Source organism: Chelonia mydas, chromosome 7 (genome assembly GCF_015237465.2).
Source record: "Chelonia mydas isolate rCheMyd1 chromosome 7, rCheMyd1.pri.v2, whole genome shotgun sequence".
In the NCBI taxonomy this organism is placed as follows: domain Eukaryota; kingdom Metazoa; phylum Chordata; order Testudines; family Cheloniidae; genus Chelonia; species Chelonia mydas.
In genome coordinates, this window is record NC_057853.1 from 111,534,645 (window position 1) to 111,552,132 (window position 17,488).

Consider the following 17,488-nt stretch of genomic DNA (forward strand, 5'->3'; position numbering starts at 1 on the left):
AGGCAAAGAGAAACAACAGGGATCAGCAGCAGTCCCACATGAAAATGAAGGAACCGTGGCAGGCATCCCATAAGGCCAAGAAGGCCAACAGTCAATCTGGTGCCTAGGCGCAAACCTACTTTTACAACTAGCTGCTTGCCATACTCGGTGGAGACCCCCTTAGCACCGCTAATACCTCTGAGGAGCCAACAGACACACCTGCCGTTAACAGCAAGCAGGAGGAGGATGGCGGATCTGCAATGCGGCATTGGAGGCATCCAGCTATGCCCCGAGTCAAGACGTGTTTGAGACTACACTACAGTCTAGCCAATACCACCAGCTGAGCATGGATGAGCCTGATGCACAGGAAGGAACCTTGGGTAAATATGTGAATGCTTTTTCCATTACAATGTTTAAATGTACAGATGGTGCCAGACACCAACTTCGCAGGACAAAGGTATCTACTTTTCATTGTTTTACTTGTACTAGAAGAGGTAGCAGTCCAACATTGGTGGGAGGGGTGGGGAGGGGAGAGAGAAGAGATGTGGAAATGTTTATGTACAGGGATGTCCCCTGAATCCTCCTGAGAGATCTCAATAAAAGTTCCATGGACGTACTCTGCAATCCTCTCCTGAAGATTTCTGAAGATGGCAGTCTTATTTCTGCATGCATCCGATGAAGTGAGCTGTAGCTCACGAAAGCTTATGCTCAAATAAATTTGTTAGTCTGTAAGGTGCCACAAGTACTCCTTTTCTTTTTACATCACTTGTGTGTGTGCATACCTAACTGTGGCAGCTTTTTGCCAACAGAACTCATATTGACCAAACTTTGTAATATACACCTGGCCTTGGGTTCCAGAAGTTAAAGTACAATGCAGTACTGCATTATCGTATATGTTAAAAGAATTTGCTAGTTTGAAATAAATTTGCAAGAAAGCCATGTATCTCAAGATATCTACAACCACCTACCAACACATGCTACAATGCATACTGTAATTAGGTCTTCAAATAAGGAGTAGTTTCTGGGCAGCAGCTACTTAAAACTCCTTATCTCTGTAAGAAGCAAGCTGTTTGTACTATTTTAGCTCACCCTTCTTGTACAGAAGTAAAACTAAACCTATTACCCAAAGTGAGCGGCAAACTGAGCTCAATGGAATCCTACTAAGCCAGCACAATTTTATTCCTCAAGTATACAGTGTAATGAGACGAAGAACTTGTCAAAAGCCCCAACGGAGGCTCCAGAACATTGATAAATACATGCAAGATTATTCATTCTTGTCCCTCTTAATACAGCCTCCAACTTAAGTTTCAAAAAGTGTTGCAATTATGCAAAGCTGAGTTGAAGTACTCTGAGAAACAGCTAATTAACTCAAGATGAAACGTAAGAATAAAAATTCTCTCATCACCTCACAAACCCAGCCCCTTAGTGTGGCAGTTGAATATTATCATCAAAAAGGATCACAGCCAGTGACAAAGTTTCCATAGATGCAGAAAAATCTACAAATTTCAAGGACCTTATTTTTTAAATAAATTACTGTATTATGTTATGGCAGGAAAGTTGTAGTTATTGCTAGAGCTAGCGCTTTGTAAAGTACCTGTTAGAAATCCTTGGAGAGAAAGTTCTCCATATTTGGACTCAGATCAAAAGTGAACTGTTCTGGAAAGTTCTGAAGAGCAATAAATAGCCACAGGTATGTCAGTGTGTTTTTCACTTTGAAAGTTACTCAGACACTTCTTTGATTTTAAATTAAACATGTATTTTAAGACTTCTACCCTGCCAAGGACTTAATGAGGATTAAGTACTGCATCTTAGATTAAGAAACTTGGCATGTAAGAAAATTAAGTATTAGATAATTATATACCCCTGCTTCTATGCACTACATAGTGTATCACTAAATTAACATATCAAGGTGAGGTTGTAAATAATAAATATAGCAGCACTGAACAAGTTGTTTAGTTCACTGCACCAAATTATACACAATTCAAATATCTGATCTAGTTATAAAATTAAAATGAACACCAAGTTTCATATTATTTACAATTCCTGAAAAGCTGTTTCTCCTACTTAGCCCAATGGTTCTGCATCTTCATGCATCTGCAACAAGAATGATATAAGCAAAATACTCCTCCTGCTAAGCATTAATATCCAGCACCCTAAATAAAACTGCCTGGCTTAACATGCACTAAGTAGATTACACATTTATTTAGCAAAAATAGTTCTTTAATGCCAGAAACTCAGTTTTGCAAAACAAGCTATTTCTTTTTCATTACAATACCTCAATTTTACCTAAATAGGGCACACCCAAGGAAATCATTCAGTTGACTTTAACCATAAAACTTTGTACTTCTAGAGCAGGGGTAGTCAGTAGGTGGACCGCAGGCCAAATCCAGACCACCAGACGCTTTTGGATGGACTGCAAAATCTTATTTTATCTAGAGTCTAAACCTTGACCAAGAAATTTAGATCTTGACAAAAATATAATTGATTACCCCTGTTCTAGAGCATCTTTCATCAGAAGCCCAGGCAGCCCTGAAATGCTAAAGAATGAAATCTCACACCACCAAGAGATAAAAGTAAATCGTGATTTTATAGATGGGAAAGGAATAACAGGAAAACTAACTTGACCAAGTTTACACAGGAAATAAGTGGCAAAGCCAGAAACAACATTTCCATCTGTAGGAAACAGACACAATGCTAGTCTAAAATCTAAACAGTGTTCTTGATATTTGGCAATAGCACTGAGGGGAAGAGGATGGCTTCTGGGGCAATGCATACCAATGAGAGACAGCTCTGTGTTCTATTACCATCTTTGCAATTAGCTCACTGTAACTCTTTAGGCAAGTCACCTAAACTGGGATTTTCAGAAGGGCCTAAGAATTTCATCTCTGGGGAAAACTGACCAATCACAGAATAAAGCATTTTGCCACAGAGCCCCATATGGAGGCTCTTATTCTGGAATAAGACTGCCCTTCCCCAATTTACCTGGATTAAGGTAATTGACAAAAGGCACTTTTATTCTGGAATCCACACAGGCCCTTACTCAGTAATAGCCAAAGAGCTTTAAATCCACACCCTTCCTTGCACCAGAATAACTTCCAAGTAAGCCCTAAGAGAAGTACACGCCTCCTAATAATATTCAGTGGGAGAAGCATCCCTAACTCCTTTAGGCCCCTTGGAAATCCCAGCCTCGCCCAGGGGCCTCAGTTTCCCGACTGTACAATGGGGCTAACCATATCCCTGATTCACAGGGTGTGGGGTGCCGCTCACAAGCGCTAGGCTTCGAAGCCAGGAGGTGCTGTGCCCACTTCCTCCCCCAGAGCCCCACTTCCCAGCAGCCTGAGGGGAAACTGAGGCATGGAGCACCGACCCAAGGGCGGGGAGGGCACCAGAGACGGCGCCCACACACCCCTCCCAGCCCTACCGCGCGCCCCTCGCTGCGGAGGCCGCCCCAGAGCGACGGGAACCCCTGGTCACCGTGCTGCCCCCAAAGGGGCCAAGGGCCCGGCCCCCCCCGCTCACAGCGTCTCTCCTCGCCCCGGGCCGGCGGACAGGGCAGGGCCCACGCAGCGCCGCGACCGTTAGCCCGGCCGGGTCCCTCCCTTCCCGCGTGCGCCCAGCCCACCACGTGCCGCTCACCGACCGGGCCCCGCCCAGGCGCCAGCCTCGCCCCCCGCCAGGCCTCGCCCCCCACGGGCCTCCGGCCGCGGAGCTTCGGGATCCGGGCCCGAGATCCAGGCGCAGGCCCCCAGCGCGCGGCGGCGGCGGGCTGTGGCCCGGGGCTCACCCCCATCAGCGCTGCTGCCTTCTCCCCGGCTTCGGCCGCGTGCTCCGGCCCCCGGGATCCGGCCGCGGGGCTCCCGCCGCGTGCCCCGTCTCCGGCCGCGGGGCTTCGGGCTCCAGCCCCCAGCATAACTCCGCTGCAAGTCCGGGGAGTGACACTGGTATAAAAGTGGGGCGAGGGGAGACGAAGGCAACAGGAGATGCCCTTGGATGGAGAGATTAGCTCAGCATCGGCGACAGCCTCTGGAAGAATCTGTGGTCTCGATGGGTCTAGCTCACGTTGGTTTGTTTTTGAATATTTGCCTCACCGTAGCCCTAACTCTCTGCATGTGTTGCCTTGTCAATAAATTGCTGTTCTTTGATGGCATGAAATGTAAGGCAGTGTAATACTCATGGGGGCTGTCTGCAGGTAAAATTGCCCTGGTTTAACTGAAGGGGTGAATTTAAACTGATTTAGTTAAACCAGTGCCAGCCCCAGTGGGGCTGCTCTGACTTCAGTTCACGGCAAAAACGGTGTGTTTTGATATCCGGATCACTACTGCGATATAAAGTTGAGTGGAGGGAAGGCACAGGTAGTTCTGACCTTAATGTAGCTAGTAGGGCTAAACCTCAGTTGGATATAGGGGTGACTTCAACTAACCGCACTGAGGTATAAACGACAGTGCTTTGTTTTGACTAGGATTTTACACTGACATAGCGATCTCGAATTCACCACATCTATGTAAAGCCAAAACTTTTTTGCAGTGACAACATCTGAGAGTGGCTTTTCCAGTTTAGATTAAATTGCCTGGGAACAAGTTGAAATTCAACCAAAATAGGCTGCTCAAACAGAAATCCGATTGTCCACTGAGAGCAGCCCCTGGCTCCGCCCGCTAGGGCATGCTGCCCCGGGCAGGTGGAGTGTCCAGGGCGCCCCGCAGTGGCCTGGGAACCTGGGCGGCTCTTACTACTGCCAACTCTGGCCTGGCCAGGGCCTCTGGAGGAAGAGGAGGAGCAGGGGGGCAGGGCTCCATGGCAAGTGAGGGGCCCAAATGTTCGTTGTTCCCAGGGTCCCAATAAATCTTAATTTACCTCTAGGCATGCACAGACTGAGTCTAGTGACTTTCCTAGTTGGAGTGGCATGGTGCAGTGGAATTGGTGACTGGGTTCACACAAGGCCTGGCTCTGGTATCGGAGCTAACTGATTATTTTACAGCTGATCTTAGGCTTGATTTATAATGGGTTCAGATGCAGTTAATAACACTGCAGATGGCACCCTCCAATCATTGTCCCTGCTGCAGTGCAAAAGTACTGGCTTTTGCACTTTTGCTGCCCTTTGTAATGCAGCCATTTCTGCACTTTGCACCCTAACCGATACCTGAGACTGCATTTCCATATTTAGTCTGCATCCTATCCTATGGTGAATACTGCATACTACGCTAGACTGTACTATATAAACTCACTGCATTTTGCTGAATCAGTCTTTCTCTCGCACTACCACATGCGCTCTGCAATCATAACAACTGTATCTATCTAGGTCCTTACAACAGCAACCAACCCATCAACACAACATCTCAGTGCCTTGCAAGAGTCAGCCAAAATCTCAATAGGCCATTGGACCAGTTTACCAGCTTACTTGCCCCATGATAATCGGTTTGCAGTTTGCACTCTGCATCTTCAAAGTCCTGTATGCAAATTAATTAATTGCACCTTCTAATTTATCATAACGCAAATAGTGATATACTGTCCTTGAAACAAGTGCTGGGCAATTTGGTCAAACAGCACCTTATTTGTTTTTTTAATTTATTATTATTATTATTTATTTTGCAGAAGAGTCCAGAGACCCCAGTCAAGATCAGGGCCCTGTTGTGCTACATGCTGTACAACCGCATACCAAGGCATGGTCCCTGCCCCATAAAGCTTATAGTCTAAGAAGACAAAAAATATGTCTTCATTTTATATAGCACAGTTAATAGCATTAAGATGCCTAACTTCCTGTTGCATGTTCACCCCAGCAGTTAGGCATCAAAATGACAATGATACACATACAATTGATTGTGGCATCACAACTGCATCCACAATTATTTGCATCTGCAAAAGTGAGGGCACAAAAGGGAGAATTGGGCTGAAAATCAGGTTCATAAATCTTCATTTTTAATGAGGCTTAAACAGGTAGCATTCCCACTCTGCTCCAAATAAAATCTGTACATACTGTATAAGGTCAAATTTAAACCCTAATTATAACAGCAGAACATAAATATCAACCTAAATTTTCCCTACAAGCCTGGATGTTCCTGAGGTTTTCCACATTGTTAATTGTTTCGTTTCTCATGTAAGAAAGAAGAGGGTGGATCACAGATGTGCATCATTTACTGTGAATGAACTCTCATTGTGATGCCACAAGTCGGGGTGTTGTGTGTCGGTGCTTGGAAGTTAACACCATGTATTTTTGTCCCTCCATCAAGAAGGAGCCAAACCCAAAGAGCACAGTAGACCTCATGAGCATATTCAAGACCCAGCAAGTGGAAGTCAAACTCAAGGAGCCCAATGAAGCTCAGACAGTATACACAATCATATGCTGAACACTTGCCTAATCTACTGTGAGCAATGTCTCTCTCTGATGTCATGAATGAGTGGATCTTATTTTGTGGCAGAGCTTGGAAGAGAACCACCAATTGTTCACCTGACATTTGACACCTACTCCTCTCTAAATTAGTGTGTGGTTAGAGTTAATTTCTGGATACAATGCAGAGCACTGTTTACTGCAGCTTTGAGACTATTTGGGGTCACCCGTACTAGAAATGTCAGAGATAAATTTCTCCTGCCTGAGTTCCTGCTGCTGAGGGAGTTGAGTTCAAAACAGACCACCTCAGAGGTCCGGTCTACAGACTTACGTCAACACAAGGCAGCTTACATCAACCTAACTCGGTAAGCATCTGCACTAAAATGTTGCTCCCACCAGTGTAACTCACCTACTACGCTGACTTAATAACTCCACCTCCACGAGAGGTGTACCACTTAGGTCGATGTAGTTAGGTCGACGCAATGTCATTGTAGACACTGTATTACTTATGTTGACTTCAGTGGCCTCCAGGAGGTGTCCCACAATGCCCCACCATGACCACTCTGGTCACCATTTTGAAATCTGCTGCCTGGCAGCCAGGTACACAGGTATACGCCCCTCCCCTCTAAAGTGAATTTTTGGAATATCATTTCCTGTTTCCTTGGCGTGGAGAGCTTACCTAACGACTGCCCACCTGAGCATGCTGACTCCATGCTGCAGACATGCTCCTCCCTGCAGGATTCAGTAGGTGGTGGATCTCCTGCAGCTGTGGGGGAAAAAGGCTGTACTGGCACAGCTCTGATCCAACCATAGAAATGTTGGTATCACAGCAGATTGCTTGGGGCATGTAGGAGAAAGAAGGGCTAAAAGAGGGACTTGCAGCTTTGCTGCGTGAAAGTCAAGGAGATACAGAAGGTGTACCAGAAGGCCAGTGAGGCTAACAGTCACTCTGGTGCAGAGCTGCAGACCTGCCACTTTTACAAAGCGTTGCACACCATCCTCAGTGGAGACCCCCCACCACCATGTGGACACTTCAGAGGAGTCAGAATCACTGGTCTCTGCAGTGAACAGTGAGGAGGAAGTATTGGACAAGGAAGAGGAGGAGGAGGAGTATGGGGGACAGGCGACTGGGAGATCCAGTGGCACAGTGAGCCAGGACCTGTTTTTGACTCCAGAGTAATTGAGCCAGTGCTTACAATTCAGCATGGGCAAGCCTGATGCAGGGGGAAGGAACCTCTGGTAAGTATGCCGTTTGCTTTGATATTGCAGGGACACATCTGTTCATTTACTCTTTATTAATCATTCTAGAAGAAGTAGTGAAATAACCAAGAGAGGTAGAATTGCTATCTGTTTCTCACTCCCCGGTACAATTAGGCAGAGCGTGCCCTGCCAAACAATGTATTTATGTGCACCAGGATGTCCTGTGAATCCTCCACAGCGATCTTAGAAAACTTTCCTGAAGGTAGTCTGAAATCCTCTTCTGAAGGTTTCTGCGGAGGGCTGCCTTATTTTTTCCACCACGGTAGGACATTTACCCATGCTACTCAGCAATTACTTCAGCAGGCACCATTGCAGTACGCAGCTAGCAACATATGGCCCCAGTCTGCAACGGGAAGCATGCAGGAGATGTTCCCATTCAGCCTCCGTTACCGTCATGAGTGAGATATCAGCTAAAATCACTACCACCTGTGGGAAAGGGTGCCAGTATTCAGTTTAATTGCCCTCTCCTCATATACTCATATCCGTGAGCTGTCCCATCTGCAAATGTCCCAACTTGCACCCTCTCCGTGTGCTGTACTCATCATGGCTGGGACTGCCACCATGCTCTATGAATCCCAAGGAGAAGTGAGAATGTAGTGCTTGCAACTTGTGTGGATCTAGGGGAGTGAGTTCAGTATACTAAATTTCCATTTATCTTGTGAATACCCTCACAATAATACCTCTGTGCGTTGTATCTTTTGCACCTGGAAATGTGGCTTTGAGAGTCTCCATCCACACCTGCAGAGCGGTTCAGCCAGATAAGAAGGAGAACAAAGTGAATGTGGGATGAATGTTCAAGAGATCCTGCAAGCCTCTCGTGCTTTGCATACCAAATGTGACGGGTTGGATCACAGAAACTGCCTTGGGGCTGCCAACTGATGTGCCAAGACCACTTCTGCCCCTGCTTTCCCTGCCCTAACAGCTTGGGACTTCAGTGCCCTACCTGGTTTGAGCCAGACCCGCTAGCCTGAACCACGTCCCCTAACAGCTGTAGGCATAAACTGAAAGCAGCTTAAGAAGTGTTCCTGTCTTTAACACTTGGATGCCCAACTCCCAATGGGGTCCAAACCCCAAATAAATCTGTTTTACCCTGTATAAAACATATACAGGGTAAACTCATAAATTGTTCGCCCTCTATAACACTGATAGAGAGGTATACACAGCTGTTTGCCCCTCCCCGGTATTAATACGTACTCTGGGTTAATTAATAAGTAAAAAGTGATCTTATTAAAGACAGAAAGTAGGATTTAAGTGGTTCCAAGTAATAGCAGACAGAAGAAAGTGAATTACCAAGCAAAATAGAATATGCAAGTCTATATCTAGTACAGTAAGAAAACTGAATACAGATAAAAACCTCACCCTCAGAGGAATTCCAGTAAGCTTCCTTTTACAGAATAGTCTCCTTCTAGTCTGGGTCCAACAGTCACTCACACCCCCTGTAGTTACTGTCCTTTGTTCCAGTTTCTTTCAGGTATCCTTGGGGGTAGAGTGGCTATCTCTTTAGCCAGCTGAAGACAAAATGGAGGGGTCTGCCAGGGGTTTAAATAGGTTTTCTCTTGTGGGTGGAGATCCACTCCTCTCTCCTATGCAAAGTCCAGCTCCAAGACAGAGTTTTGGAATCACATGGGCAAGTCACATGTCCGTGTATGACTCAGTTTTTACAGGCAGCAGCCTTTGTCCACATGCTACTTTGAACATCCTCATGTAGAGTTCTTTTGTGGATTGGAGCCTTCCAAGATCCACTGTGCGTTAAGTGCTTCTTGATCGGGCACTTAACTTGCAAATTCCTTTCTAAAGAAGCTGACCAAATGCCTTACTAAGATTATTTAAAATCAAACAAGTATACAGCCAATATTCATAACTTCGAATACAAAAATGATACACGCATACAAATAGGATTAATAGATTCAGTAGATCTTAACCTTTACAGAGATATGTTACATGGCATATGTAGCGTAAAACATATTCCAGTTATGTCATATATACATTCAGAAGCATATTTCCATAAAGCCTTATGGGCTTCACCGTCACACCGAACGCAGGGCTTGGAGGATCACCCTCACGGACAGAATGGACAGGGACAGAGTGGAGAGGAGAGGAAAAGGAGAGACACATGCAGAAGCAGGAGATGCTAGCACATCTCAAGTAGCAAACAGACATGCTGGAGACTCTCGTTGACCTTCAGGTTCAACATATCTGTGCTCGCTTCCCTGTGCAGCACGTAGAGAACTGCATTCTAGGACCTCTCTACACACCAACCCCCAACCCCATTCCACGTGGCTTTAGGGGCCACTACACTACCCCTAACAAACCACTCCAGAGGAGAGTATAGACAATCACAGCCACACATGCATTGACCTGTGAGAGAGACAGTAGGCATATGTGTTTGTGAAATGAAAATGACTGCTCTTTCCCTTCAAAGTTTGTTTCCCTGTATTTATAAAGTTTCATTCGGTTATAAATATGTCTATCTGCATGGGTTTGGAAGTCTATTTATGGAAACAATTCATCTTTATTAGTTCACAACATATGCTGGCTGGGGCTGACATCATTCACAGATAACAGCAATAGATGCATTTGCAATGTTCTATTACTACACACACCGCACTCAAAAAACAATTTGCGGTGCAAAAAACCCAGGGTACCAAAAAACCAATGCCAGGCAGAGCACACCACCGCAACACACATTACTGTGGATCACTATTAAAATGGTCTTTCAAAGCCTCATTGAACTCTTCTTATAACTCTGGTATCTGGCAGCTCAAAATCAGCAGACAGCTGTTTCACTTCTGCCCTGCACCCTGGCCAAAACTTTTCCCCCTTTGCTTCACAGATATTATGAAGCACACAGCAGGCAGCTATAACCATTGGGATATTTTTTTCACTGAGGACTTATCTCATGAATAAACAGTGCCAGCTGCCTTTCAAACCGCCAAAGGCACATTCAACTGTCATTCTGCACCTGCTGAGCCTGTAGTTGAAGCGCTCTTTGCTGCTGTCAGGATAGCCGAAGTATGGCTTCATGAGCCATGGAAGTAAGGGGTAGGCTGGATCTCACAGGATGACTATTGGCATTTCAATATCCTCAATGATAATCCTCTGATCTGGAAAGAAAGTCCCTGCTTGCAGCTTTCTGAACAGGCCACCAGTGGTCTTAAAGATGCATGTGTCATGCAACTTCCCTGACCATCCCGCAATGATGTAGGTAAAATGTCCCCAGTGATCCACCAGTGCTTGCAATACCATAGGAAAGTGGCCTTTTCTGTTGATGTACTCTGGGAAAGGTGGCCTGGTGCCAAAATAGGGATATGTGTGTGTGAGATGCTCTCTACCTCAGGGGAACACCCTGCACCCCCATGTTCATCCTTATAATATGATTGTGTGGTATCCAATGCAAAGTTTGTCATGTTGGGTGTCTTCAGAAGAGTCATGATGCACTGAGCATTGTTGTTATAGTAAATGTTATAGGTTGTAATTTCATGTATGTAGTTATGAGGGTGAAAATGTGTCCTCATGGCTTAAAACAAGCCCAGGCAAAATTCTCCAGGAGCAGAAGGGCAGTTCACACCTCATCAGGGCATGTATGGGACAAACCCAGCCTAGTCTCACAGGAACAAAGGACACCGGCCTAAGCAGCAACAAAGGATCTATATTGGACTTTTGAGTGAGTAGCCCCCCCTTCCCTTGGTCAGTTTGGGACTACAATGAAGTAATGCTCACCTGACTCTGAAGTGGGGGAGCAAAGCCAAGAGGGAAGAAAGAACATGATAAAAGGGAGAGACATTTGCCATGCTCTCTCTCTTCCACTTCCATCTACAGACACCACCACCAAGAGACTGAAGCGATGATCAAAGGGGAGAGCCTGGCTGAAGGGCAACCAGCCACCCTGTGGTGAGAAGCATCTAAATGTGTAAGGGCATTGAAAGTGTTAAGATCAGTTTAGAATGCGTTTTGCTTTTATTTCTTTTGACCAAATCTGACTTCTTGTGCTTTTACTTATAATCACTTAAAATCTATCTTTTGTAGTTAATAAATGTGTTTGTTTATTCTACCTGAAGCAGTGCGTTTGGTTTGAAGCGTGTCAGAGACTCCCCTTGGGATAACAAGCCTGGTACATATCAATTTCTTTGTTAAATTGATGAACTCATATAAGCTTGCAGCGTCCAGCAGGCATAACTGGACACTGCAAGAAAGAGGTTCCTAGGATTGTGTCTGGGACCGGAGATATTGGCTAGTGTCATTCGGTTGCACAATCCAAGCAGCAACTGGCCAAAAGTGCTCAGTCACATAGCTGGGAGCAGCTTACATGCTAGAGGCTGTGCGTGAACAGCCCAGGAGTGGTGATTCTCACAGCAGAGCAGGGTAAGGCTGGCTCCCAGAGTCGAGGATTGGAGTAACCTAGCAGATCACTGGTCCAGATAACACCAGGGGAAAGTCAGTGTGCCATCTGTCGCCCCACCGCAGTTCAGGAGCCCCATTGCTGCAAAACCATCCACTATGTCCTGCACATTGCCCAGAGTCACAGTCCTTCGTAGCAGCTGCACAAACACCTTGCACGCTTGCATCACAGCAACCCCCAGGGTAGATTTCCCAACTCCAAATTGATTCCGAATTTATCGCTTTCACACAGCAATCACCACTCACTCGCCACTGTCAGTACAGCTCTCATTGTGGTGTCACTGAGCTGGAGGGTAGGGGTGAGCTCCACACACACATCCAGGAATGTGGCCTTGTGCATCCGAAACTTCTGCAGCCACTGCTCATCATTCCATATCTGCATAATGATGTGATCCCACCAGTCAGTGCTTCTTTCTCGGGCCCAAAGCCGGCACTTCACTGTATGCAGCTGCTCTGTGAATGATAACAACAACCATGAACTGTTTCTGTCTATGCCACACATCAAGGTAGCCGCCAAAGAATTGTCATGTTCCCTGCGACCCCTCTGGTGGCTCTGCAGATAGAGCAGGATTAGGCACCCATGCTCACAATGCTCATCACAATAATGCAGAGGTGTGCAGGAGCCAAGCTTCTCACACAGATGGCAGACCTTTGGGTTTGCAAGGCTTTTGAAAAGAGGTGCAAAACATTATAGGATGCAGATAAAATTATGGGATGGAGAAAACTGCATCATGGGACATTGAAATCAGTGACTCCTGTGCAACTCATTTCCCCCCATAAGGCATTGCAAACCCTTCCCAAAACAGCCTGTGCCATAGGCAGCCGGTGACCTGGCCACCGGGGAGGGTAACCCCCGGCCCCTCCCCTTGTGCCCGAGGCCCCGCCTCTCCCTTTCTGCCCCCTCTCCCTCCCCTTCTACCTCCCCCTCCTCCACAGGAGCCCAAAGCACCCCCACCGCAGCCCCCCAGCCCTGCAGCGGATGGTCGGGGGCGAGGGGGGGGGCAAGGCCCCAGCCCCAGTGCACCACAGCCTCAGCACCCACAGCTCCTGGGCAGCGCAGCCATTTTGCCCCCAGCCCCAGGTGGCTGGGCAGAGTGGCTGCCGCGCCCCCAGCCCCGGGGCTCCAGGCGGCCCAGTAGCCGCACCCCCAGCCCCGGGGCTCCAAGCAGCCCACCCTGGAGTGCTGGGCAGGCGGTGCGGCCCAGCACCAGCCACCGGGCAGCCCTGAGTCCCTGCTAGATTGTGGCAAGTCGTACAGTGGGATAGCTACCCACGGTGCACTGCTCTCTGCATCGATGCAAGCACTCATGGTGAAGACATGCATCGCCGACACACAATGAGTAATGTGGACATGCAAAAGCGATTTTATTACTGCGGTGGCTATGCGTAGATGTAACTTAAGTCAGCTTAATTTTGTAATGTAGACTTACCCCGAATCACCGCTGCTGGTAAACTGATATTATCTTTTTGAAGGAAGGTTATCACAAAAGGTAACCTTATTTAATCAGAGTTGGAATCTGCATAGTCCTACTATAGAGCTGAGGCAGTGAGCTATAGGCAGTTGCTGGCACGGTCTCTGCAATGGATTCAATGCTGCATCACAATGAACTCTTTCTGCTCTATGAAAGAGGGACCAGCAGACCAGTCAGAGATAATTTAATGTCACCTTCTAATTTTCAGCACTCTGTTTATGTCTGCCACCCCTAAGTTTAGGAGCTGAAACTGAATTGTCTTTATTTTCAATGAGAGTCTGGTTGTCAGGGCACCAATTAAACAATACATTAATCATGCTCCATTTGTTCAGCAAAATTATTGCAGTTATTTTCACTCTGTCCCTCCAGAACATTAACTGAGTTCTATGAAGGCTAAGGACATTCACTAGCTTCACTATTAGCCACACAATGTGCCGTTGGGATCACACTCGGCTGCGAATGGAAGATCAAAGTGATTACTTTTTCTCAGATGTTGGCTACGGATAACTTTTGTACCCATTTCCCCTCAGGCATTAGATTTCAGTTGAATCTACAAAAGTTGCCGTCTTGCTCAGAACATGTTTGGGCAACTTTGGGTTTCTTCTTAAATTGGATTTAATTGGCTACACTCCACAGCTGGTAACCCTGTCAGCCGCCGGGGCTAAATGTTACATTTCAGCAGCAGACTGCATGCAAGGGTGTTCCAATAACTAGTATTTTGTCTGATAGCACCAATAAAATTAAGTGTCTGTCAGCATTTCAGCTGCCAACCTCATTTTATATGAATTCAGAACTTTGCTGTAAAAATGTGTTTGCAACATGAAACTTAGGACACAGCGTCTTGACCTAGGAGCACATTTTGTTCTGAAACATTTTAAACAGATTTTGCACCGTGCGCTAGAAAACGGTGCTGCTTTGTCTTCTATTTTCAGTTCATTTCCTCTCTTTTCCCCCGTTCCTTTGTTCTTTTCCCCTTTCTTTTACTATGCAGTATTATTTTTTTTATTTCAGCTCAGTTTTTGTTTCCCCTTCCTCTGTCTACGCAAGATAAGGTTGTACCCATTTTCCAGCTCCATTGCAGCTTTGCAACGATGGTAGTGTTAATGAAGAAAGGCTGTAGGTGTTTTCAGCACAGTGTCCTGAAATCCAGGTCTACACACAGTGCTAAGAATGCTTCAGCCTGGTCTATTTTAGTGTTTACACCCTTCTTCTGATGTGGCACTCTTCACCATAGTATCTGAGCACCTTGCAGTCATTAATAGATTTTACCCTCACAATACTCCTGTGAGATAGGGAGGTATAATCCCCCTTTTGCAGATAGGGGATTGAGGAACAGGCTAACTTAAGTGATTTGCCTAAAGTCACAGGAAGTCTGTGGCTGAGCCAGAAATTGAACCCACGTCTTCTGAGTCCTAGTGCAATGTCTGTTCCCCTAGTACATACATTCTTCCTTCACCTCAATGCTCCTATCACCAGTAGATGGCAAAATCCAGTGGTGACTCTGTGGGAGCTCAGAGAAGGAAAAGCTTGTGCTGGTAAACTTCTCCTTGGGAGAAGTTGCCATGTCTCAATCAATTTACTCATCAGTAAAATAGTGATAATACTGCTCAATAGTTCAAGAAGGGTTTTGTTACTTATGTTACACTACAAATAAAGGGTGTCGTCTTAACTTGGGTTAGCTAAATCCATATTAGGAGGGTGACCAGATAGCAACTGTGAAAAAACAGGACAGGCAGTGGGGGTTAGAGGTGCCTACATAAGAAAAAGTCCCAAAAAACGGGACTGTCCCTATAAAAACAGGACATCTGGTCACCCTACATATTCGCTAACCCAGGAATGGTGGCAAAGACATATCAACTTAGCTTATAACTTAGGTTAGTAGCTTGAGTTCAACCCAAGGCTGCCCTGTAGGTCTCAATGAGTTAAAAGCTATTTTAACCTGAGTAAATTAAACCAGGTTACATAATCTAAGTTAAGAACACACCTTTTTTTGTTTTTGCGGTGTAGACATATTCCTATTTGTAATGTACTCTGAGTTCCTGTCATAGAAAGGTCTATAGCAATGCAACATATCATTACATTTTTAGGTAAAGAATGGAATTATTGTGTAAACATCTTTTTGGCTTACCCCTCCCCTTTTTTTGTTTCCTTTTGATAACAAAACAATACCCCTAAGCCAAAATCAGCATCATCCAAAAATGATTAAGGGATAAATCCTGCCCCCTTCTCTGCAATGCAGAGGGCCCTTGTCTGCTGCAGAACAGATGTGGTTCCATTGCACAGGGAGAGAGCACATGAGTCTTTTACACTATAAATTCTCTGACTCAAGGATTGTCTCTATAACTGTTTGTACAGCACCAAGCATAAGCAGTGCTATCGTATAAATGTTTATTAATAATAATAACACCCTATTGTCCCCTAATCTAAGGTTCTCACAGGTGATTTGGGAGTTATTCTAGCCCTAAGGCTGGAGTAGAAGCCAGAGAGAGCAGATAGGATAGGAAGAGAATCCTTTCTGCCCATTAATCCTATAAGCTGCCTTAGTGTGTGCCATCAGTAAAGGGTCCTAAAATAATTTTGTTTTAAATATCCTTACCTATGTTACAAATGGATCTTGGGATTATTGCAATTTAATAATTTAGGCAAATATTCTCCATTCCTAAACTAAAGGTACTGACATCCCAGTGAGGGCAGCGTTGTGAGAGGAGTGAGAAGCAGAACTTAAAGGAGCATTTCCTGGTTTCTAGAAGCTTGTGGGTGGAGTTTCTTATAAAGCCAACGTTCATTTCAGGGATCAGTAAGGAGACCTTTATGGAGCATTTTGTGGTTTTCTAACATTTGAGCTGGGTGTTTTGAAATCCCACTTTCCAGAAAAATGTGGGGAGGAAAAAAATCCTGTTCTACCACAGGTTTCAGAGTAGCAGCCGTGTTAGTCTGTATTCGCAAAAAGAAAAGGAAAACTTGTGGCACCTTAGAGACTAACAAATTTATTTGAGCATAAGCTTTCGTGAGCTACAGCTCACTTCATCAAATGCATCCGATGAAGTGAGCTGTAGCTCACAAAAGCTTATGCTCAAATAAATTTGTTAGTCGCTAAGGTGCCACAAGTACTCCTTTTCTTTTTGTTCTACCACAGTAACTTTAAGTCCACCTTAATTAATTTTTTTAAAGAAAATGTATATGGTACATTTAATTCCAAAGATTCCTAAAATTGTTCATTTCAGCTTTGAATTACAGGAGCTGAAGAGAACCGCTGACTTCATAGGTGTATAAAAAAGCAAAGGAACTATCTGTTTTCCTACTGTAACATTTAAGAAATGGACTGTTTTTCCAGCAGAGAAGAAGCAATTGCTTCTTCTGCCAGCTTCTCTGTTATGGTAAACATAGGTATTTTCCCTTAGGTAGTCAGCCAAGGTAGGTTTTTCAATTTATGTCTTCTTATAATTAATAAGTGCCATTTGTGTAGTTCCTTGCATCCCAAAAGGCTTTGTGGACCATATAAGAATCCTTTTACCTGCTACTGAAATGCAATGCAGACACGTTTAGGACTGAATGCCAAGGCCATTTTATCGATCTATCTGCTAACCTAGGATCCTATCTCTGATCTTACACCAGTGTAAATTCACTGGATGAAATTCTAGCCCCCCTGAAATCTGTGGCACACTGTCATTGACTTCAATAGGGCCAGGATTTCACCCATTAACTTCAATTGATTTACACTTAATTGGCATCAATGTGTGAATCAGGCCTAGAGACCTGTGAGTGCATTGGGACTGATTGTGGGGAGTGGATATAATTCTCTTTTGGGGTGAGGATAAGCTACTTTTATTATTTATTACTTAGGCGCTGATCCTGCAAGGACCTCTGCATGGGTGCCTGTGTAGCACCACATCTAAGTAAATGAGGGTCTGCTCATGCAGAGCTTCTTGCAAGACTGGGGCTTTATACAACACAATACATGTATCACTTGCCCAAAAAATACAAGTTAAAATGGGGGAAAAGGAAATAATGATGTAACACAGAGGAGTCCTGGGAAGAGACTGATCTTTGTTTTTTA

At 45.2% G+C, this 17,488-nt stretch overlaps 1 protein-coding gene across 9 annotated transcripts in view; it reads right to left on the bottom strand.

Moving 5' to 3' along the window:
- TDRD1 (tudor domain containing 1) overlaps positions 1-3,591 on the bottom strand; it is a 61,688-nt gene extending 58,097 nt beyond the window's left edge. For 3 of the 9 annotated variants that reach the window (XM_043550947.1, XM_043550943.1, XM_043550940.1), the window contains exon 1: positions 3,499-3,591. The gene's annotated coding sequence lies outside the window, so the exon portion shown is untranslated. The other 6 variants (XM_043550942.1, XM_043550939.1, XM_043550945.1 and 3 more) reach the window with 4 other exon arrangements.
- Between the last annotated feature and the right edge of the window lie 13,897 nt (positions 3,592-17,488).